The 23148-nt window shown below is 38.8% G+C and overlaps 1 protein-coding gene across 2 annotated transcripts in view; it reads right to left on the bottom strand.

Moving 5' to 3' along the window:
- Nucleotides 1-22511, bottom strand: part of LOC308337762 (zinc finger X-chromosomal protein-like) — a 58026-nt gene extending 35515 nt beyond the window's left edge. Inside the window, exons 1-2 of one of the 2 annotated variants that reach the window (XM_080795957.1) lie at nucleotides 22108-22276; nucleotides 19698-19841 (exon numbers count right to left, since the gene is read on the bottom strand). The gene's annotated coding sequence lies outside the window, so the exon portion shown is untranslated. Of the gene's footprint in view, nucleotides 1-19697; nucleotides 19842-22107 lie in introns of both variants that reach the window. The other variant, XM_080795958.1, reaches the window with a different exon arrangement.
- Nucleotides 22512-23148: the final 637 nt, after the last annotated feature.

Here is a 23148-nt window from a genome sequence, read left to right as displayed (position 1 = left end):
ACATATAAATACACCCCTTAACAAAGTAAGGTTATTCAAGAAATAGAGCCAAAGAGACTACATTAACAACTGAAAAAGAAAAGCTCTGATATTCTGAATAAATACTGAAAAGTTAAAATTCAACTATTTTTTAAATTAAAAAAAGCCAAAATATGCATTCCAATGGACTAAAAGATAACAGTAAAAATGTGAGTATGTATCTGTGCAAAAATGCAGAATTCCAAAACCAATCTACCACAGAAGTGTTTCTACAATACAGATCAGCCCACATCAATGAAGAATGTTAGTATTCAGAAGTAGAACATCATGCGTTAAACTTAAGGAGAAAATACTATGTTCTCACAATGCAGTCAGAAATAAAACAGAGAAGCCCTTAACACTACTAGATTTTAAGACTGGAAACTGCTAACCAATGGAATAGGTAAGATAAACAAATGCATGATTATAGTCAAACTTCTAATTTAGGTATGATGTAGCCAGGAATTCCAGAAAAATCAACTGAAGAACTATCACAGGTTCACAAAGGCATGTGTGTAAGTGAGTACACTAATACAAAATTAATTATATTACACCCACATCCACAAAATATGCATTATTATGGACAATTCGTTTAAAGTTCACAAACTAGCAATGGTGATAAAAGTCAGAACAGTGGTTCCTTCTTGGAAAAAGCAAAATAACTGACTGGGAAGGGGACATATGAGAGGCTTCTGTGTTACTGGTAACATCTGTTTAGAAATCAGGCTAATAGGATAGGGGTTTCTGGTTGGCTCAGCTGGTAAAGCATGCAAGTCTTGATCACAAGGTTACGAGTTCAAGTCCCAAGTTGGATGCAGAGATAACCCCCCCCCCCCAAAAAAAAGTCAGGATAATGGTTAGTCACATGAGTGTATGTGTGTGTTACTGAATGTAAATACCAAAGAAATCCCTTAAAATGGTGTTACTACCTTAACATGCCAACCAAATGAAGTCCTCAAGTTAAGTAAGTGTGCATTTTATGTAACTACCTCTTTATCTTACCAACATTAACATTAATGTTTTTTGGAAGGGTTACTTCTCTCTAGTAAACAGAAATCATTAAGAGACATTAATATCCCATTAGATTTTTGAAAAATAAAATAACTTCTATAATTTGCTCTTTAGGTAGAGGTAGTTTGTTATAGATAAGGTATTATTTAGCTAAGTTCAATGAAAGATAGAAATATTGCTTACATTTTTCTCAATATTGTATTACACAATGCTGTAATAAACTCAGCACATTCAGCGTTTTCTTATTGTTGCTTACATGTTGGCGGATATTGCCACAAGAAAGTATCAGAATATCAGAATATTACAGAATCAGAATATTCTGTACATGTAAAAACTTGCTATTGTTAATAGTTGCTCTCTACAAAAGGCTGTTAATTTATATGCTTTATACACTTTTGCCCATAAAAGTACCTATTTCCCTAACACCTAATAAGCACTGGACATTATTACTACTTTAAAATTTTCCAATCTTAATGAAAAAATAAAAGAGCATTTCTATCCCTCTTCTGTTTCTATTAATAGTTTGCTTAGTTGTTTTATTTATCTATTGAGTTTTAGCTCATTTTTTATTTTTTTAAGATTTTATTTATTTATTTGACAGACAGAGATCACAAGCAGGAAGAGAGGCTGGCAAAGGGGGCTGGGGAAGCAGGCTCCCTGCTAAGCAGAGAGGCTGGTGCAGGGCTCGATCCCAGGACCCTAAATCATGACCTGAGCTGAAGGCAGAGGCTTAACCTACTGAGCCACCTAGGCACCCCCTTCCTAGTATCTTCTGAAGCCTATTTTAAGTTATTTGAACTTTCATGATCTGAGACTCAGCAGTTTCAATGGCTACAAAAGAAAGCAGAAGTCTTAAAATGATGTATTTAGTGTGTCAGTGGTTTCTAAAGTGATATGTGTACATGTCATGGAGATGTAGAAAGACAAAAAGCAGACCTGTTGTTTACATATTTTTTGTTTTTTTTAAAGATTTATTCTTAAGTAATCTCTACAGCCAACATAGGGCTCAAACTCATAACCCTGATGTCAAGAGTCTCATGACTGAGCCAGCCATGTAACCCAAAACTGTTTATATATAATTTTTAAATCTCATCTGTTAAATTGTCTCTATTGCACATATTTAAAAAAATTAATGGCTTAGCAATACAAGTGAACAAGAAAAGGTGCTTAAAGTTCACTCAAGCTAAGGATCACTAACATTTCTCCCTGATAAACTATATACTCTGTTCCATTCAAAAAATGTCTTTGTTAAATCAGTCTTACTGATTAATTCCTTAGACATAATAGCAATATAAAATAAATACCAGGCAATTACATTTTAAGGCAAAAATGTAAATGCATAAATGATGGAAGAAGTTGGTAAAAGTGAGAAAGAAATGTTTATTTTTGGTTGTGGCCAATGACTTGCTAAGAAAAATCTTCAACAAATAACAATAAAAGAAAAAATCCACAAGAATGAGATTTTTTTCCAAGAGAATTATGTGATATTAAGCCTAGCAAAAGGTGTTAGAAACTTGATAATACTGTTACTATAGTCTCCTAACGATCATGCTGTAGAATTACAGTATTAAGTGAAAATACTCTTATATGTGATATTATACAATTATGTGAGAAAATCCTGCCAAAATACAACCCATCACTTAACCCATTTTCTTCAGATTTATTTCAACTGTTAGAATTATAACTAAATCTGGATTTTATTTATTTAAAAAAAATTTTTTTAAAGATTTTATTTATTTGTTTGACAGAGATCACAAGCAGACAGCAGCAGGCAGATAGAGAGGGGGGAGGAGCAGGCTCCCTGCTGAGCAGAGAGCCCGATGCGGGGCTTGATCCCAGGACCCCGGGACCATGACCTGAGCAGAAGGCAGATGCTTTAACCCAATGAGCCACCCAGGCGCCCCTAAACCTGGATTTTAAAAAATGAAAGTGTAATAAAAATTTTATACTGGGAGCCTGAGTGGCTCAGTTGGTTGAGCTACTGCCTTCGGCTCGGGTCATGATCCTGGAGTTCCGGAATCGGGTCCCACATTCGGCTCCCTGCTTGGTGAGGAGTCTGCTTCTTTCTCTGACCCTCTCCCCTCTCCCCTCTCATGATCTCTCTCTCTCTCATTCTCTTTCAGATAAATAAATACATTCTTTAAAAAAAATAAAAAAATAAAACTTTTATATCATTCACAGATAAGATACCAAGTTATTTTGTCACTATATATTGCAAAATCTTCATCCCAGTTTTTCATACTCCAGCTTTATTCCATACAATATAACCCCAGAAAACATTTAATAATATAACTGTTTTATAATGTTACATTTAGCTTCTATTTATCTATAAATAGGATAAAATTATCCTATAATATTTATCTAATTTTAATACTCTTCATCTTAAGTCTTAGTCAATTTCTTATTCATTCTTCATCTGATCTTTTCACCAACAATTAGTTTTTTTTATAATTTTCTAAAAGATTTTATTTTAAGAGAGAGAGAGCATGCACACAGTGGGGGTATGAGCAGAGGGCAAGGAAAAAATCTGACTCCATGCTTCCTGTGGAGCCTGATGTGGGGCTCGATCTCACAAGCATGAGATCATGACCTAAGCTGAAATCGAAGAATCAGATGTGTAACCAACTGAGTCAGCCAGGTGCCCCACAATACCCTATCTTTAAATGGAAGGTTAAAGACCTTCCACTGCCTGAAATGAAATTAAGTATGTTTAATATTAAAGCACAATAACTAAATGAACAGAAGTAGAAATGAATAATTCATAAGCCAGTGTTTAAAAAGAAGGTGATAATTCAGGAAAACAAATCAGTAAAAGAGATGGAAACAAAAGTGAAATGTAAGGCAAGTAGAAAATACAAAATATAACAGTGTCAAGAGATTTAAAATCTAAACAGATAAGAGATTAAACACATCGGTTAAATGATAATCTCCCCTTGGATTATATAAAAAGGCTCCTTCCACACTATCTGTAATAGAATTAAACAGAAACTTTCTGTGCTATTTATTTTAGAAGTGTCTATGCTCTTTTATAAAGAAGTAATTTGAAACATAACACAGGAAAAAAGAGGAAAGGAGGAGGAGGCGCAAATTAGTAAGAACAAAGTCAAGTAGTTACATTATTAGGCAAAATAGATTTATGACAAGGAGCATCAACCAGTACTGAAATATATTCATTTCTTAATGTTGTAAGGGAAACATTATCACTAAGAGGTAAAAGTCCTGGTATGCATGTAGCTGACTCAGTCAGTACACTCTGATTCTTAAATCTTGGGGTTACGAGTTCAAGCCCCACTTTGGGTATAGTTCCTTTAAAAAAAAAAAAAAGTTTACGGCTAAAGGAGTTAAAAGAGGTGTGAACCTATATATCCAACAATAGCTTAACAAGTAAATCTGTAAATTTGAAAAGAGAGGGCAAAAAAACCCCTTCTGGATAATGCAAGGGTTAATACGGAAAATTACTATGGAAATCATACATTTAAATTGAGCAATAACAAAATCCCATCTCACATAAAAAATCAGAGTATTCAGCTACAATTTAGAGGAAATTTTACTTTTAAATGAAGCTACTACAAAAATAAATAACAAATACTAAAGAGCTAAGCCTAAATTACACACATACACAACATTTATTTTATTTATTTATTATATTTTATTTATTTATTTGACAGAGATTACAAGTAGGCAGAGAGGCAGGCAGAGAGAGAGGAGGAAGCAGGCTCCCTGTGGAGCAGAGAGCCCGATGTGGGGCTCGATCCCAGGACCCTGGGATCATGACCCGAGCCGAAGGCAGAGGCTTTAACCCACTGAGCCACCCAGGCGCCCCATATACGCAACATAAACTCAAATAATCCAAAAGGAAAAAAATACAATACATGCAGCAAGTTTCCACAAACACATTATTTGAAAAGTCCAATCAAATAAGGGGATTAGTGATTTTTTTAATTTAAAAAACCCTAACTAGCAGTATTAAAAAATTTTTAAATCGTTAAGACAAACATATAAAGTCTTATTCTTGTAAACGCACATTTTCCCCAAAAAGCTTAAATTCTGAGTAAGTAACAAAAACAGATTCAATAAGAAAAGCCAGACTTATCACCAAGAAACTACTACAGAATGAACTGTCAAAAATCTACTCAAAAAAGACATGAGGTAAAGACATTTTCACAAGTGAATTCTAAGTTCTAATAAAGAGCTAATCTGTTACTAAATAACTTGTTTTAGGATAAATTACCCAATTAATTTACAAGTTTAAAATAACTTATCAAAATAAATGAATAAAAACAACTGATTGAGAAAGGAATGTTTTAGGACAATAAGAAGGTGATATAAATGCTAAATATCTAGGGCATTCAGGGAGTATTTTAATCGAGAAAAGAGGGGCCCCTGGGTGACTCATTGGGTTATTAACCTTCTGCCTTTGGCTCAGGTCATGATCTCAGGGTCCTGGGATAGAGCCCGCACTGGGCTCTCTGCTCAGGGGGAAGCAGGCTCTCTGCTTCCCCCTCTCTCTACTTGTGATCTCTGTCAAATAAATATTATAATAATTATGAGTTTTTTATTATAAAATCACAGTTTATAAAACAGGGAATATAAATTGGCAACAGATGGACTGAACCAAAATATAAAAGAAAAAATATATTGTACATACAGGAATTAGATATGCCTCATGAACTGCATTATAAATCAGTGAGGAAAAGGATAAATTAGTCAATGAAATTACATGAAAAAGATAAAAATTAGATCTGTACCTCAAAAACAGAAAAAAAAATAATTCCAGGTACCCCCCCCCCCACCCCGGCCTACTTGTGATCTCTGTCAAATAAATACATAAAATCTTAAAAAAAAAAATTCTGGGTAGATTAATAACCTAAATATAAAAAAGCAAATTTTAAAACCTGAGTTAAAAAAAATACAGGGGTGTGTAGCTGGCTCAGTCAGTAGAGCATGTGACTCCTGCTTTAGGAGTTTTAAGTTCCAGCCCCACGTTGGATGTAGGGATTACTAAAAAAATAACACCAAGAAGCAGAGAGAAAAAGAAGGAAGGAATGAAAGAAAGGAAGGAGGGAGGGAGGGAGGGAGGGAGGGAGGGAAGGAAGGAAGGAAGGAAGGAAGGAAGGAAGGAAGGAAGGAAAAGTAGAGGAGGAGAGGGGAAAGGGATGGGGAGGGTAAGCAAAAAGAAAGAAAAATACAGAATGACTTTGTGGTAGAGGGTGAATTTCTTAAAGATACAAAAAACACAAGCCACGTATGAAAAGATTTAAAAATTACCTCACATTAAGAACTTAAGTCCCATTCAATAAAATATGCTACACATAAATCCAAGACAAGTCGAACACTGGAAAAATGCATTTACAGACTAAGTGATCAGCAAACCATTTTTAAGCAGAACATAAAAACAACACCTGTACGTCAATAAAAATAGCAACCGAACAACAACAATAAATGGGTCTAAAATAGGAACAAGAGAATTACCAAGAAAGACTAATCAGCAATTAATTTACGGGGGGGGGAGGAAGATGTTCAATCTCTACCAGAACCTAATCAATGCAAAATTAAAACAGCAATGGGAAAACATTTAATTCCTCAAAGACAAAAAGAAATTGAATTGGTGGGGTGCCTGGATGAACTCCGTCAGTTAAGTGTCTGCCTTTGGATCGGGTCCTGATCCTAGAGTCCTGGGATTGAGCCCCAAGCCCCATTTCGGTCTGTCTCCCTGCTCAGCAGGGAGCCTGCTTCTCCCTCTTCCCCCTGCTTGTACGCTCTCTCTCTCTTTCTCTCAAATAAATAAATAAAATCTTAAAGAAAAAAAGAGAAGAAATTAAACTTTTAAATCTTTGGCAATGATCTGCAGAAACAAAAGCTCACAGACATTTTAATGTAAACTAAGTTATAACTGCAGTAGGAAGAACTTGGGAATTCTAATAAAATTGTCAATGCACATACATTTCAATATACCAATTCCATTTTATAAACCCAAGAGAGAAAAATCATGTGCAAAGATGTTCACAGCCCTAATGTTCTGAATCAAACAACTGAAGACATTAAGTGTACCTAGGAATAAGTAAACCAGAGAATATTTATTTACTAAAATGCAAGGAATATGAATAATTTGTTTAATTTATTACTCAAACTTTCACCTCAGGGCTCCCTGATGAAATAAAATTCAAGAACTTCAAAGAGATTTTGTTTGCATAAATTATACTGTCAATATTTAAAAAATTATATGTAGACAAGAATTGTGCACTGTCCTGGAGAGGGTCTAACTTTTTCGGATCCTGACCTATAGAAAGGAATATATTTTACATCGTGGCTCAGAATATATATAAGTATAAATACAAAGATACAGATAACATGCATGTCTGTATATATACGTCTGTATAAATATCACTGAATACATGTTTAAAATTAAAGACTAATACATATTACAACTGAATAATTTCAAGAACATTGCTTATTAACTTCAACTAGTAAGTCATTATCAACATAATGCAAAGTATTTGCTTCAAGCATTTGCCAAATTAAAAATTAAATCTCTTATATAGAAGGGAAGATGGGGGTAGAACAGAAGGACTCTAGCCTCATTTGGTCCTGTAAACACAACCAGATACCCATCAAATCTTCCTAAAAACCCAGAAATTGATTTGAAGACTCCACAACTAAAGGCAAAGAAGAGGCCACACTGAAAGAGGTAGTTCTTCAGTTGGTATAGGGAAGAAGGATATCGTGGCACCACTAATTGACTTGAAAAACAAAAGAGACTGAATTTTTGAGTTCTTGCAAACAACTTAAAGCCTGGGGCATACAGTAGGGAAGTTAGTTTTAGTTGCTCATCTCAGACATGTCCCAAAGAGGCAGTTTTCACAGGGAAACCCTCCCTTAGAACAAAGGCTCTAGCAGGCACCATTTCCCTTCCCTGCCCCTCAGAATATGAACAGGGCCACCTGTGGCAAACAGCACAGCACAGACACTCACTACCTAACAAGCCTACACCAAACCCCGCCCTAAGCATGCCACAGTCCAGAAGACCAGCCCAAACCACAACATCTCGCCACCTGGAGTTTTGTAAGGCTTAGGCTCTGGCAGCAGGGGTAACAGGACTCATTTCACAGGCAGACCAGAGCACACCTAGTTAAAATTCACCACATTCATGCCAGGGACCAAACACTACCCACTGCAGGCAAGGACAGCCCCTGCAGGCAACTGGTCTGAAGGATAGAGCAGCTAAAACAAAATAGCAGAACGTACACACCATTAGGCAGAAACACTCCCTGAAGTGACAAGCCCTGGGAAATAGAGACACTACAGTGCCTCTTATTCATAAAACCCTTACCTTCAAGAACAAGAGACACGGATGACTTTTACCATACAGAAAGAGGTATGGGGACTTAGACGAAACAAGTCAGAGGAATCTGTCCCAAATAAAAGATGAAGTCAAAGCTGCTACCAGAGATCTAAGTGAAACAGATGTAAGTAACATGCCTGATAGAAAATATAAACCCAATGATGAAAAGGATACTTACTGGACTTGAGATGAGTGGAGGGCATCAGTGAGACCATTAACACAGAATATTAAGGAGTAACACAGTAAAAATAAAAGACTCAAAACAACAAAATGAGAAGCACACCTAATGGAATAAGAAGACAGAGTAATGGAAAGTAGTCAAACTGAACAAAACAGAAAAAACAGAATTATGCAAAATGAGAGGAAACCTAGGGAACACAGTGACTCCATCAAATATACTGGTATTTGTCTTACAGGAGTCCCAAAAGAGGAAACAAAAAATGGGGCAGAGAATTTTTTTTTTTTTTTAAGATTTTATTCATTCATTTGACAGAGAGACAGTGAGAAAAGGAACACAAGAAGGGAGAGTGGCAGAGAGAGAAGCAGGCTTACCACTGAGCAGGGAGGCAGATGAGGGGCTCTATCCCAGGACCCTGGGATCATGACCTGAGCTAAAGGCAGAGGGCTGATGCTTAACAAAAGCCATCCAGGCACCCCAAGAGTCAGAGAATTTATGTTAAGAAAGAGTAGCTAAAAATTTCCCTACTTTGGGGAATGAAACATACAGATCCAAGAGGCACTGAGATCCCGAAACAAAATAAAGAAAAGCAGATCCACACCAAGACACATGTGATTGGGGCACCTGGGTGCCTAAAGTGGGTTAAGCCTCTGCCTTCAGCTCAGGTCATGGTCTCGGGGCCCTGGGATCCAGCCCACATCGGGCTCTCTGCTCATCGGGGAGTGTGCTTCTCCCTCTCTCCCTGCCTGCCTCTCTGCCTACTTGTGATCTCTGTCAAATAAATAAATAAAAATCTTAAAAAAAAAAAAAAAGACATATGTGCTTCAAATGACAAAATATGGTAATAAAAAATATTAAAAGCAGCAAAAGAAGAAAATTACATACAAAGGAAACCCTGTGAGAGTACCAGCAGATTTTTAAGCAGAAATTTTCCAAGCCAGGAGATAGCTGCATGATATATTCAAAGGGATGACTGGAAAAACTTATAGCCAAAAATACTCTATGCAGCAAAGACATCATTCAGAATAGAAAGAGTTTCCCAGACAAACAACAACTAAAGGAAGTTTGTGACCACTAAACCAGCCCTGAAAACAATATTAAATGAGACTCTTTGAGTGGAAAAAAAGGCTAAAAATGATATAATAAGGGTACAAAACTTTAAAACAGTAAATATGAAGATTTCTATTAAAAAAATCAGCCAAGGAACTCACAAAATAAAAGAATGTAAAATATGACAGCATATGCATAAAACATGAGAAGAGGTGTAAAAAATGGTTTGAAACTTAAATGATCTTCAACTTCTTAATATAGACTGCCATATGCACAAGAGGCAAATACAAACCTAATGGTAACCACAAATCAAAAACCACTAATACTGAAAGAATAAAGAGGAAAAAACCAAGCTATATCACTAAAGAAAAGCAGCAAACCATTAAAGAGAGAGAAGATCAGAGAAAACTTTCAGAAACAACCAAAAAACAAGTAATAAAATGGCAACACATATCTATCAACAATTATTTTGAATGTAGCTAAAAGAATGGGTAGCTAACACATAGCTAAAAGAATGGGTTAAAAAACAAGACCTGGGGTGCCTGGGAGGCTCAGTGGGTTGGCATCTGATCTCAGTTCAGGTCTTGATAGCAAGGTCATGAGTTTAAGACCTGTGCTGAGCTCCACATTGCTTGCAGGCAGGGGGAAAAAGGGAGAGACTCACCTAAAAAAGACGGCCAGACTGCCTACAAAAACCTCCTTTCTGACCAAAAGACACCTGCAGATTGAAAATGAGGGCAAGAAGAGGTGCCTGTGTGGCTCAGCTGGTTAAGTGACCAACTCTTGATTTCAGCTCAGGTTATGTCTGCTGTGAGATCAAACCCTGTAATGGGGTCCATGCTAAGCATGAAGCCTGCTTAAGATTCTCTCTCTCCCTCTCCTTCTGTCCCACTCCTACTCCCATGTTCTCTCTCTCTCAAAAAAAAAAAAAAAAGTGAGGGGGCAGGGAAACATCCATTATACAAATGGATGTCAAAAAGAACCAGTGTAGAGGCACCTGGATGGCTCAGTCAGTGAAGCATCCATTCTTGGTTTTGGCTCAGATCTAAGATGGACCCCCAGTTCGGGCTCCTTGCTCAGTGCCAATTAATTCTCCCCCAATGACACACACTCACTCTCTCTCACAAATAAATAAAATCTCCCCTTGCCCTAAAAAGCTGGTGTAGCAATACTCATACCTGAGAAGCCAAACTTTAAAACAAAGGCTGTAACGAGATGAAGAGGGGCACTATAAAATCAAAGTAGACATTCCATCAAGATGATGTAACAACTGTAAATATTTATGCACCCAACGTGGAAGGACCCAAATATATAAACAGTTAATAACAAACATATAATAAATAGTAACATATAATAAAATAGTAACAGAGGACTTTAATACACCCCTGTATCAAAGGACATATCACCTAAACAGAAAATTAACAAAGAACCAATGCCTTTGAATGATATACTGGACCAAATGGACTTAATGGATATACTCAGAACATTTCAGCAGAATAGACACTGTTCTCAAGTGCATACAGAACATTCTCCAGAATGGATCACATATTAGGTCACAATACAAGCCTCAACAAAATAAAAAAGATCAAAGACATACCATACATCTTTTCTGACCCCAACAATATGAAACTGACATGAAAACTTAATATAATGCTGCTTAACAATGAATGGGTCAACAAGGAAATCAAAGAAGAAATTAGACAAACCATGAGAGACTGCGGACTGTGAGAAACAAACAGGGTTTTGGAGGGGTCGTGGGAGGTTGGGTGAGCCTGGTGGTGGGTATTAAGGAGGGCACGTATTGCATGGAGTACTGGGTGTGGTGCATAAACAATGACTTTTGGAACACTGAAAAGAAAAAGAATTTTTTTTTTTAAAGTAAATGGAAACAAAGGAAAGTGAAAACACAACAGTTCAAAACCTCTGGGATTAGGGTGCCTGGGTGGCTCAGTGGGTTAAGCCTCTGCCTTTCGGCTCAGGTCATGATCCCAGGGTCCTGGAATTGAGCCCCGCATCAGGCTCTCTGCTCCGTGGGGAGCCTGCTTCCTCTTCTCTCTCTGCCTGCCTCTCTGCCTACTTGTGATCTTTGCCTGTCAAATAAATAAATAAAATCTTTAAAAAAAAAAAACAAAAAAAAACCCCTGGATTCCGCAACAGCAGTTCTAAGAAACAAGTTGATAGCATATGGGCATACTTCAAGAAGCCAAGAAAAATCCCAATATACAACCTAATCTTACACCTAAAAGAGAAAAAGAACAACAAACAAAATCTAAAACCATCAGAAAGAAGGAAATAAACTTTAGAGCAGAAATAAATGATATAGAAACTAAAAAACAAACAAAAAACCCCTCACACACCCAAGAACAGAGCAGTGAAAACAGAAGCAGGTTCTTTGAACAAAACTAATAAAACTTATGAACCTCTAGCAGGATTTATAAAGACAGAAAGAAAAACCACTCAGGGCACGGGGCTGGCTCAGTCAGTGGAGCATGCAACTCTTGATCTCAGGGTTTAAATTTGAGTCCCATGCTGGGTGTAGAGATTACTTAAAAATGAAATCTTTAAAAAAAAAGAGAGAGAGAGAGAGACACACACACACACAAAGAGAGAGATAGAGAAAGCACCACAAATAAAATCACAAATGAGAGAAGAGAAATAAAACAAACACCAAGATATACAATTATGAGGGAGAATTATGAAAAACTACACTAACAAATTGGATAACAGAAAAAAACAGAGAAATACAGAGTAACATACAGCCAGAAAACTGAAACAGAAATAGAAAATTTAACAGACTTATTATCAGCAAAGAAAACGAATCTTAACAGATATATTCATAACATCAAAAAACTCCCGACAAACAAAAACTCAAGGTCAGATGGCTTTACAGGTGAATGTTACCAAACACTTAAAGAAGAATTAATACTTCGTCTCAAACTATTCCAAAAAATAGGGTTGTCTGGGTGGCTCAGTCAATAAGCATCTGACCTGAGCTCAGGTTGTAATCTTGGAGTCCTGGGATCAAAATCTGCTTTAGGCTCTGCCCTCAGTAGGAAGTTGTCTTCTTCCTCTTTCTCCCTCTACTCCTTCCTCTGCTCATACTCCCTCTTAAATAACTAACATCTTAAAAAACAAAACAAAACAAAAAAACTGTTCCAAGAACTGAAAGACGAAGGAAAAGTTTCAAATTCATTCAATGAGTCAAGCAAAACCAGATAAAGACACCACTAAAACACAGCTACAAGACAAAATCTCTGATGAACACAGATGCAAAAATTCTCAACAAAATACTATCAAAACAGATGCCTGGGTGGCTCCAACAGTTTAGCATCTGCTTTCGGCTAAGGTCATGATCCCAGGGTCCTCGGATCCAGTCCCGCATTGGGGTCCTTGCTTCTTCCCTCTAATTACCCCTCTGCCTGCCCTACTTGCAACCTCCACTGGGCTCTCTCTGATAAATACATAATTTTAAAAAACTTTTAAAAAGTACTATCAAAACAAATCCAACAATACATTAAGAAAACCATCCACCACAATCAAGTGGGATTTATTCCTGGGTTTCAATGGTAGTTCTATATTTGCGAATCAATCAACATTATACATTACATCAATAAAAGAAAGAAAAACTATATGATCATTTCAATAGACACAGAAAAAGCTACTTAAAAAGCACAACATCCAGGGCGCTTGGGTGGCTCAGTGGGTTAAAGCCTCTGCCTTCGGCTCAGGTCATGATCCCAGGGTCCTGGGATGGAGCCCTACGTCGGGTTCTCTGCTTGGCCAAGAGCCTGCTTCCTCCTCTCTTTCTCTGCCTGCCTCTCTGCCTGCCTCTCTGACTACTTGTAATCTCTGTCAAATAAATAAACAAAATCTTAAAAAAAAAAAAAAAAGGCACAACATCCATTCATGATAAAAATCATCAACCAGGAGCACCTGGGTGGCTCAGTGGGTTAAAGCCTCTGCCTTCAGCTCAGGTCATGATCTCAGGGTCCTGGGATGGAGCCCCACATAGGGCTCTCTGTTCAGTAGGGAGCCTGCTTCCTACTGTCTCTGCCTACTTGTGATCTCTGTCTATCAAATAAATAAAATCTTAAAAAACAAACAAACAAAACCATCAACAAAGTGGGTTAAAAGGGAACATACTTCAACCTCCTACAGGCCATATGAATGACCCACAGCTAATATCATCCTCCATAAGGAAAAACTGAGAGCCTTTTCCCTAAGGTCAGGAACAAGATACGGATGTCCATCTTAACCACTGTTATTCAACATAACTTAATACTCTAAGTCCTAGCCTCAGCAGACAACAAAAGAAAGGAAAGGAATTAAAATCGGTAAGGAAGAATTAAAACTTTCATTATTTGCAAATGACAGGATACTCTACACAGAAAACCCTAAAGACAAAAGACAGTAAAAAAATTGCTAGAACCGATAAACAAATACAGTAAAGTAGCAGGATAAAAATCTCTGTTCAGAAATCTGTTACATTTGTATACACTAATAACAAAGCAGCAGAAAGAGAAATCAAGGAATCAATCCCATTTATAACTGCACCTAGGAATAAACCTCACCTATATTCCTTGGCACCTATAAATGCCTAAGAATAAACATCACCCAAGAAGTAAACAATCTGCATGCTGAAAACTACAGAACAATGATGAAGATGAATGCAACTGAAGATGACACAAAGAAATGGAAACACATGGAATGCTCATGGAGTGCAAGAACAAATATTATTAATATTGTCTATGCAACCCCCAAAAATCTACACATTTAATGCAATCCCTATCAAAATTACACCAGCATTTTTCACAGAGTTAGAACAAACAATTCTAAAATTTATATGAAATCAGAAAAGATCCCACATAAACAAAGCCACCTTAAAAAAAAAAGGCAAAGCTGAAGGCATCACAACTCCAGATTTTAAATTATATTACAAAGCTGAAGTGATCAAAACAGTATGGTACCGGCACAAAAATAGACCCAGAGACCAATGGGACAGAAGAGAAATAGAAAACCCAGAAATAAACCCACAACTCTCAGCCAACTAATCTTCAAAAAGCAGAAAAGAATATCCCATGGAAAAAAGTCTCTTCAACAAAAGGTGTTGGGTAACCTGGAGAGCAACATGCAGAAGTATGACACTGCATCACTTTTTTTCTTTTTTTTAAAGATTTTATTTATTTATTTGACAGAGAGAGATCAGAAGTAGGCAGAGAGGCAGGCAGAGAGAGAGGAGGAAGCAGGCTCCCTGCTGAATAGAGAGCCCCGATGCAGGGCTGATCCTAGGACCCTGGGATCATGACCTGGGCCAAAGGCAGAGGCTTTCATCCACTGAGCCACCCGGGCGCCCCACTACATCACTTTCTTACACCAAACACAAAAATAAACTCAAAATGGATGAAAGACATCAATGTGAGGCAGGAATCCATCAAAACTCTAGAACAGAGCACAGACAGTAATTTCTTTAACATCAGCTGTAACAACAGTGTTCTATGTCTCCTGAGGCAAGGGAAAACAAAAGCAAAAAATAAACTAATGGGACTACATCAAAATTAAAAGCTTCTGTGCAATGAAGAAAATAACTAGACAATCTATGGAATGGAAGAAGATATTTGTAAACGACATATCCAATGAAGAGTAATTACCCAAAGTATTTATGGAACTTTTAAAACTCAACATCTTGGGGTGCCTGGGTGGCTCAGTGGGTTAAAGCCTCTGCCTCCACCTCAGGTCATGATCCCAGGGTCCTGGGACCAAGTCCCGCATCAGGCTCTCTGCTCAGAAGAGAAAGCCCGCCTCCCCATCTCTCTGCCTGCCTCTCTGCCTACTTGTGATCTCTCTCTGTCAAACAAATAAATAAAATCTTAAAAACAAAAAACAAAAAGAAAAACCTCAACATCCCAAAATGAATAATCTAAAAAAAAAAAGGGTAGAATGGGAGGAGGGGGGATAAAAAAAGTCATGGGCAGAGATACAAACTGACATTCCTCCAAAGAAGACATCCAAGGGAGGCTGGCTGGCTCAGTCAATGGGGCGGACAACTCTTGATCTTGGAGTCCTAAGGTTGAGCCCTATGTTGGGCACAGAACTTAATTTAAAAAAAATTTATTTTTGCTTAATTAAAATTAAAAAAAAAAAGACTTTCAAATGGCCAATACACACATAAAAGTTGCTCAGCATCACTTATCAGGGAACTACAGATCAAAACCACAATGAGATACCACCTTTCAGAATGGCTACAATCAACCACAGGAGAAATAAATGTTGGCAAGAAATGACAAATGAAGGGGATCCCTTTTACACTGTTGGTGGGAATGCAAACTGGTGTAGCCAGTTTGGAAAACAGTAGGGGGGGGTTCCTCAAAAAGTTTAAAACAGAACTACTCTATGATCCAGCATCACATTATTGGGTGTTTATCCCCCAAATACAAGAACACTAATTCAAAGGGATATATGTACCCCTATGTTTATAGCAACTAAATTATTTAGGACAGCCGAACTATGGAAATAGCCCAAGTGTCCATCTACAGATGAATGGACAAAGATGTGATATATATATACACAACAGTCTATAATTCAGTCATAAAATGAAATCTTGCTATTTGTAATGACGTATGGAGCTACAGAGTATTAACCAAGTGAAATAAGTCAGCCAGAGAAAGACAAATACCATTATGATCACTCTCAGACATAAAATTCAAAGCACAAAACAAATGATCACATGGGAAAAAAGAGACAGACAAACCAAGAAACAAACTCTTAACTATTGAGAACAAACTAAAGGTTAGCAGAGGGGAGGTAAGGGAGGGTTGATGACCAGGAGGTGAGGATTAAAGAGTGCACTTGTGTTGAGCACTGGGTGACTAAAACATACACTAAAAAAAAAAAAGGCAAATGAGACTGTTCGGTCTATATTCCCTTAAAAAAAAATTAAAAGTAAAATCTTTTGAAAAAAAAAAAAAAGTAAAATCTTTTGCACATCTCTCTAATGCTTAGTTTGACAGCTGACTCCCCACCTATCTGTTCCCTCATTCCATTTTCCATCAGGCTACATTAGTGTCTGGAAAACCCAGTACACTACATTTATGGCAAGATGGGGGTAAAAAAGGTAAATACTTCTTAGTGGGTTTTTTTTTTAAAGATTTATTTATTTGACAGAGAGAGAGTGAGAGAGGGAACAGGAGAGGGAGTAGGAGAGAGAGAAGCAGACCTCCTGCTGAGCAGAGAGCCTGATGCAGGGGCTCCATCCAGGACTCTGGGAACATGACCTGAGGCGAAGGCAGACACTTAACCCAGGTGCCCCAATACTTGTTAGTATTACTATAAAAACAATCTTTCCCTCATAGGCATTCTACAAAGGTATCAGTGATCTCCACAGGTTCCAGGTCATTTTAAGAACTAGTAATCTAGAACCAGATGTTAAACATATGTTAAATGACATACTTAACGTAACCTTCTCTATAAAGGTAAACCACTCAAAGATTATTTCCGTACCTATATGTGAGGATACCAATGACTTCTGGAAAAAAAGAAAGCTGGGATGAAGTGAGGAAAACCCTTTAACTGAATTTGCAAGCAAGATTTCTTGAAATAAAAAAAGAAATGAAACAAATAAGAAAGAAAACGTTATCACTTAATTTGTTTTATCTAAGAGACCGTTTTCAGCACTTTTGGAGCATTTTATCATTTATATGTTTAATATATGTTTATATGTTAACATTAATTACATTTTTAAAAGACCTTCAAAAGTTCAGATTCTTCCATTCCCCCATCAAGATTGATTGATTGATTGATTTAGCGACAGGGAAAGAAGCACAAGAGAGAAGCAAAGGAGAGGGAAAAAGAATCTCAACCAGACTCCCAGTGAGCATGGAGCCCGACAACCCCAAGATCACCACCTGAGCCATTATCAAGAGTGGGACGCTCAACCAACTGAGCCACCCAGACCCCTAAAGACCACAGATTCCTTGATGTACCTCTCCTTTACAAAAAAATCTTCTTGTAAAAAAAGCAGTAAGGGGCATCAGACTGGCTCAGTTGGTACAGCACAGGACTCTCAATCTCATGGTTGAGTTTAAGCCCCAAGTTGGGCTTAGTGACTGCTTAAAAAAACAAAAACAAGGTGACTTCTTTATGTTACACTCTGTAAGTAATTAGAGACCTTTACAAATCATTCTTTTGAAAAATAATTTGGTAAGATAAAAGGGCTGCACACATTACAAAATGGAGTTATTCCTGAGTTTCCATTTTGACCTGGTGCTTTCATAACATGGATATAGTGTACTAATGAATGTCTTTTATCAAAATACAGTATCTATTTAGCTAGTTAATTTCAAATGGAAAACTACTCAACTCCATAAAAATCTCAGTAGTAAATCATTAAAATAATGTATATGTGAAAATACATTAATGAGATGATGTTTATGTGCCAGATCTTTCTGATGGGGGACAAAACAAGTTGAGAAATTATCTCTACAATTAGGATCTTCAAAATTTGTGAAGACAAAATATCATCTAGTTAGGATACAATAGATTTATTACTAAATTAAATATGTCTACATTGCCCCATGTGGCACAGAACTTCGAGCCTCAGAAAATAATGGAGTCACAAATAGAAAGAAATGAAGCAGGAGCTTTTAGAAACTCCATGGATTAACATATTTTCAATAAACATTCTCAGGCACTTACTATATGTCTGTCAAATTTTACTTCAGTCATATTAACTATGGAATATCAGCAAGCTAGCTGGGTACAGTAGGCACCTGGAAATCCTAGATAAGAAACTTAGACAACAAGGTGAGCATAATATAGGACAATGAGGACAAGAAGAAAAAGGATAGAGGAAGAAACTCATGGGACAGCCCCCAAATACGTTTTTAAAATAACCCCAGGGGTGCCTTGCTGGCTCAGTTGGTAGAGCTTATGACATTTCACCTCCAGCTTGTACATCTGAGCCTCACACTGGGTACAGGGACTACTTAAAAATAAAATCTTTAAAAGCGAAAAAAGGAGAACCACAGCAGATAAAGTAGAAAACAGTTTTTTGGGATTTTGTTTTGTTTTGTTTGTGCAGTCTACCAGGGAACTTTAACTCATGACCCTGAGATCAAGACAAGCTGAGATCAAGAGACAGACTGATGTTAAATGACTACGCCACTGAGGTGCCCCACAAAAAACACTTTTATGTGACACCCCAATTAGCATGGTGCAGAAGAGTTTGGTAAATACTGATTTATAAATAAGTGGATTAAAATGAAATAAAAGGACTGGTGCAAAGAAACACAGTATAAGTGAGATGTATATAGAATTATCAAATCTAGTCATATTTATGAGAGAGAAAAAGAAGTCATCAAGAGTGTCAGGGAAAAGTATAGGCAGAATAGCTGGGCCTGGAAGAAAGAGATTTTTTCCTGCAGCAAAAGAAAAAAAAGAAAACCTAGATAAAAATAAAATAGTAGCATGACGTTGAAGAAATTAAATGTTTATAACAGATGGTGATCTACCTTTCTTGCTAAATTAAAACAAAAAAAGTAATTTATGGGGTTGATGGATTTTAAAGACTGGGATATAAAGTTTAAAAAGAAAGTAAGTTTGTGGGGTGCCTGGGTGGCTTAGTGGGTTAAGCCTCTGCCTTTGGCTCAGGTCATGATCTCAGGGCCCTGGGATCGAGCCCTGCATCAGGCTCTCTGCTCAGCAGGGAGCCTGCTTACCCCTCTTCTCTCTGCCTCTCTGCCTACTTGTGGTCTCTGTCAAATAAATAAATAAAATCTTTAAAAAAAAAAAAAAAAGAAAAAGAAAGTAAGTTTGTTATTGACAACATGCAGAAAAAAAGTAACACCAAGATTAATTAGTGAAAATGCAAATGTAAACAGTCAGAAAGTAAGCATTTACAAAAAGCATTCTATCTTTTTAAAAATTAGGAAAGTTGTGAAAAATATATATAAATTAAAAATTAATACCTGATTTATTCACGATAGTTGGCTAATTAATAATCTACCAATCAGCTTTCCAGATCATTAATGTCTACCTCTTCAAGCAAAAAACATTTACAGTTAAACATTTTTTTAAAGAAAATTTTTAGAGTTATACACTTACCTGTCTTCTTAATTATATATTCGACTCTAAATTAATCTTAATCTCGAACATCCATTGTTGCTGCACTGGAACATCTGCTGCTGCTGCATGTACTGTGCAGCAAATAATTCTATCTTCTTTAGAGCTCTTCTATGTCTTTCCCAGCTGTCAAAATATAAAGCAACTACTTCTACAGTTTACGTTTTTCCTTAACACCTCTACAACTAGACTGTTTTAACAACTTGCTTCTAGTCTGTCTCCTGTAATCCCGTTTCTCAAACTTTCCTAAGTGTGGACCTTCATGAAAAACATGAGAATCCCTCTCACCAGTGCTTGACCCCTTGCTAGGAAAGTAGGAAAGTTGCTTTGTGTATTACAAAATTCAGGAAACAAGTGCTTCATGTATTTCCTGAAACTTTCTAATCTAGAACATATATATATATAAATCAAAATAAGACTTGGCTTAGTGGAGAATAAAAAAGAGTACATTTTCTGGAAGAAATTACTTCAGGGAGGGGGGAGTTTGCATGAGGCCATTTGAAATTTCAGGAATTAAGTCTTCTAACCTACTCTTCAACATGCCTTGGTAAAACACTGTTATTAATACTCAGTATACGAAATGTAACACTTCTGAACAATAGGTTATTGGAATGAGAATTCAGGACAGAAAGGAACGGCTGTCAAGGAGAGATGAATCACGTGAAAAGTAGGAACACTCTTTATAATTTTTCTAGTAATGAAAAGAGTGATTTACTTACTACTTGCTGTCATTATTTCTCAACTTTGAAACTTTTCCAATGACTGGATCCAGAACTGCTAAATAAATGAAGTACAACTGAGGTGTTTGATCACTCTGCTAGAAATCAGTCTCCAGATGTCGTTATTTACCGTTTTCAGGCAGAATTTCCAGGACTTTACTACCTATCCTACGCACTCTAGGAAACTGTATAAATTTACTGTCGCCTTAAGAATGCCCTTCGCTCACTCACACCTGCACCTAAAAAAGTCCCACCATTCTTTCAGTAAGTAACGTTTCCAAAATGCCACCGATTTCAGGAACACTTTCCTGATGCTGGAAATAGACACTTAGGCGTCCTAAAGTAATCTACGAGGCGAAGTTACTGCAACCATCATGTGCATTTTAAGAACTTTCATAATCTTTCCTACACCGTGCATCGGTTGCACTGAGCTCAGCATCAAAGTCCAACAGGAAGCAATCTAAAGTACCGTAAGGTATGGAACTGCACCTTAAAACTCCACCAAAAGCATACCTAAATAGCTTCAGGTATGTAAACCGTGCACAGCACATCGAATTTTGTTGTGATTCCACAGAAACTCATCCCCTACTCAATAACTATTATAAAGTGATTAATAACCATTTAAACAGAGATCTCAAAGGTTTTCCGAATAAGAAAGCAGCCTTCTTATTTCTCAGATTTCAGGTTTGCAAAATGCAGCTTTTCACGCCTACTGTATAAAAGAGTGGTGAGAACTTTTTCCTCCCTGTCAAATTGAATTTTTATTATTGAGATTCTCGGGGAGACAACTGGTAGAAAACCTCACTGGGCGGTCTAGAAGCCACATATGAATCTGTTTAAGTAAAAATGTCTTCGAGACTACCAACCGACAAGAGGACCGAAAGCGATGCAGCACAGATGGCAGGAAAACAGGAAGCCAAGCATGATTGTTACAAAGAGTAAGGCTGCTCCCAAACGCCGGCAGCACGAGGGCCCATCATGGCGGCAAGGCTAATATCAGCTATGAGAACCGAGTACGCCCCCTCCGCGCTCACCCGCCGCCGTGCGGGGCCTCGGGGCCGGTTACCCGAGCTGCCGCTGCCGCCGCCGGCGGCGGCGGCTCTCCAACACCCCCTCACGGACTGTAGCGGAATTTTATCCCCAAACACCACCTTCAAGATGGCGACTCCCCCCCCCCCCCCGCCCCCGGCCAACCCCTTCAACCGTCCAAGCAGCAGCCGTAAATCCGCCACCATCTTGTTCCCCCTCCCTCCCCACTCCCCCTCCAATATTTACGTAGCAGAAAATCTTTCCGGCCCGCCTGCGGCCTTCACCTCACGCCCGGAACCTTCGCCTCTTAGTTAGGTCTCGGCATCGCGAGGAGCCCCAGGCGGGCCGCGGCGCCAACCCGACGCCTCGACACCGTCTCTCCGGCCACCGGGTATCCCCCAGTCTCCCTCACTCCCCGCCCCCCCCCCGCTCTCCCCCGCTCCCCCTCCTCCGCCAACGGAACGCACCTCCGCCGCAGCTCTAGGCGGTCAGGCTCCTACCCGGCCTAACTGCGGCCTCCTCCGGGCCCGCTCTGCTCCCTCCGCCGTACCACCCGGTGTGGGCGGAAGGGCGTCTCCCCGGCCCCCGACTAGGCCACCCCAGTAGAGTTGGGCCCCACGGCAGCGGCAGAGCCGGGAACTCACCGGATGCGCGTGCGGGCAGTCGGCAACGGGGCCGGGCGCTGCAGGCCGGCCTTCCTTAGCAGCACTGGGCCGGGCTCCGGCTGGTGGGGCGGGAGAAGGGAGGGAGGAGGGGCCGAGCTCGGAGCTGACAAAAAGCGGCCCAGCTCCCCGGCTCGGGCCCACCGTCAGCACGTCACGTCACCGCCGAGGAGAGATACCCAAGAAAATGCGGAAGGGTTGACAGGACCCCGCCGAAGTGCGGATACCTCGGTATCTGGTATTGGCGCCGCTCAGGCCCCGCAACCGGGGAGCCCGGTGGCCTCCCAGCGGCGGGGTCTCCGTCGAAGTCTCTTACAACGTTCTTTTCTCCTCCGCGCACCCGTCCGTCGCCGCCGCACACGCGCTGCTGCTGCGGCTTCGGCCGTAAAGCCGGCGCGAAGCCGTGGTCTGTCCACCCGGCGACGAAGCAGGCGGCCGGCACCAGACCGGCTCTGGTCGCCCCTGACTGCTTCTGTGGGCCTCATTCACCCCCGGGCCCTCCCTGGAGACCATCCTCGAACTGCTTTCTCGAGGTGTTTGCAAGTCCTCAAACTCCCGCGCGCAGAAAATGTGTTTTCCTCATCCCTGTGACTGCAGAAAAAATTAGCAACCATCGCCGTTTTTTATCTTCGCTTAAAGAAGAAAATTCTTTTAAGTAAAATGAAAATTCGCTTGCCAGTGTAACAGTGCATCGACAAGGAAAGAGGAACAAGGGTTATCCTGGAGCAACTACTAAACCGCTTAATAAAAAAAAAAAAAAATCAGAGAACCTGCTTTCAAAGTATGTGCAAAAGGATTATACTCTGGAAATAGTTTCGCACATTTCAATAAAGATGTATTGATAAAGTATATTGTCTTTTCCATGAATCTTTTTTCAGAACATGGGAGCCTCTGAAATGTAAGTCTTGTGTAGTAGCTTCATAAAAAATGAACTTTCATATTTACATGTTATTTAATACGTAGAGTACTTGAATTATATATGCATTTTTCTACAAATTGCCTAACAGCCCTTTAGAAAGAATT

Source organism: Martes martes (genome assembly GCF_963455335.1).
Source record: "Martes martes genome assembly, chromosome: Y".
NCBI lineage: Eukaryota > Metazoa > Chordata > Mammalia > Carnivora > Mustelidae > Martes > Martes martes.
This window is presented reverse-complemented; position numbering and strand designations above follow the sequence as displayed.